The 2,289-nt window shown below is 40.1% G+C and overlaps 1 non-coding gene across 1 annotated transcript; it reads right to left on the reverse strand.

Moving 5' to 3' along the window:
- Positions 1–953: 953 nt before the first annotated feature.
- On the reverse strand, positions 954–1,113 carry LOC140203505 (U1 spliceosomal RNA). The gene has a single exon (XR_011887379.1). It is a non-coding gene; the product is annotated as a U1 spliceosomal RNA (small nuclear RNA).
- Positions 1,114–2,289: the final 1,176 nt, after the last annotated feature.

The following is a 2,289-nucleotide window of genomic DNA, read 5'->3' on the forward strand; positions in this document are numbered from 1 at the left end:
GCTGTGTCAAGAAAACCTTTTGGAAGCATTAAATAATTTCTGCCCCATCTAAACCCCCGGCACTAATAAAATCAGTATTAGTGAAACTAAAGTCACCCACTACAACCAAGTTGCTGCCTTTAAATCTTTCTGTAATCCACCTACTTTATGTTCCTCTTCCTTTTGCTGCTAATTGGGAGGCTTTTAATATAAGTACGTCATATTTATTGCACCTCTCTTGTTCCTGAACTCTATCCATATTGTATTACTGAATAAGCTCTCTATGATATCATTTCTAAATTTCAAAGTAAATTTATTGTCAAATTATATATACAACCTTGAGATTTGTTTTCTTTCGGGCATACCTAATAAATCCAATAATCATAATAGAATCAATGAGAGACCGCACCCAATAGGGCGGACAACCAGTATGCAGAAGACAACAAACTGCAAATGCAAAAGAAAAATAAAGAAATAAAAATAATAATTAAATAGACAATAAATATCGAGAATATGAGATAAAGGGTCCTTGAAAAAGAGTCGATAGGTTGTGGGAACAGTTCAGTGATGGGACAAGTGATGGTGAGTGAAGTTACATCAGGATAAATGTTTCTGTGACATTCCCCGACCAGTAATACAACTCCCTATTTTCCATCCCTCTCTACTGCATTTGAGAAGTCTGAATCCTGGAAAAGAAACATAGAAAACCTACATCACAATACAGGCTCTTCAGCCCACGAAGCTGTGCCGACTTACTTAGAAATCGCCTAGGGTTACCCATAGCCCTCCATTTTTCTAAGCTCCATGTACCTATCCAGGAGTCTCTTAAAAAACCCTATTGTATCTGCCTCCACCAAAATTGCCAGCAGCCCATTCCACGCATTCACCACTCTCTGTGTAAAAAACTTGCCCCTGACATCTCCTCTGTACCTACTTCCAAGCACTTTAAAACTGTTCCCTCTCTTGTTAGCCATTTCAAGCATGTACGCAGTCCCCCACTACCACAAATTTTGCAGTCGAGTATCCCACATTTGGGGACATCGCAGGCGTCAGCACACCTGAAGTACAATGGGATAGCCTCATCCTGGGAGAACCACCTTTCTGATCACAGTCTCTCCCCTGCCAGGTAAGTATATTGAGCTACCAGCCCTTCTTTCATCTGAGTCTCTGCACTGGCCGCAATATTGTAGATCCATGTATTAATCCAGGCTCTAAGTTCATCTGCCATACCTATAATACCCTTTGCATTGAAATAAACACACTTTCATCCTTCATCCTCACCAGGGTTGATAATCTGATCCAACTTGCCTTTCCTGTTAGACTTACTTGACCTAACTTCTGCATTTCCCTCAGTCACTTCATTGCTAACCAATTAGTTTGATTCTCACCTCACTAATTTAAATCTTCCTGCTAGCATTAGCAAACCTTCGGGAGGATCAGGAAGGGTCTTGGACCTGAACTGTTAACATTGTTTCCATTTCTGTAGATGTTGTCTGACTTGTTGAGTGTTTCCAGCACTTTCTGCTTAAATTTGACTTCCAAAAGTTCAAGGTAATTATTATCAAAGTACATACATGTTATCACATCGTGAGATCCATTTTCTTGCAGGCATTTATGGGGAAGAAAGAAGCACACTAGAGCTTTATGAAAAACTTCACGTAAACACAAAGACTGACAAACAACCAGCCAATGCGCAAAAGAAGATAAGCTCTACAAATAAAAATAATACTGATTTGTAAAGAATACTTGAAATTTGGTCCATAGATCATAGAATCAATTCAGAGCTGTGGAACATGAAGTTATCCACACTGGTTCAGGAGCCTGATGGTTATAGAGTAATAACTGTTTCTGAATCTGGTGGTGTGGAACCTAAGGCTAAAGTTAGTCATAGAGTCATACAGTAATACAGCACTGAAACAGACCCTTCACCCATCTTGTCTGTGCCAAAGTATTAATCTGTCTAGTCCCATTGACCTACACCTGGACCACAGCCCTCCATACCCCTCTGATCTATGTACCTATCCAGACTTTGAACCTGCATCCATCAATTCCACTGGTAGCTCAGCCCACACTTTCACCACCCTCTAAGTGAAGAAGTTTCCCTTCATTTTTCCCCTTAAAATTTCATCTTTCATCCTGAACCCATGACCTCTAGTTCTAGCCTCAGTGGGAAAAGCTTGTTCGCATTTACCCTACCTATACACCTCATAATTTTGTATACCTCTATCAAATCTCCCCTCATTCTCTGGAGCACAGAAAAATGAGGTCCTAACCTATTCAAACTTTCCCTATAACAGGTCCTTAAGTCCT

Source organism: Mobula birostris, chromosome 9, assembly GCF_030028105.1.
Source record: "Mobula birostris isolate sMobBir1 chromosome 9, sMobBir1.hap1, whole genome shotgun sequence".
Lineage (NCBI taxonomy): Eukaryota > Metazoa > Chordata > Chondrichthyes > Myliobatiformes > Myliobatidae > Mobula > Mobula birostris.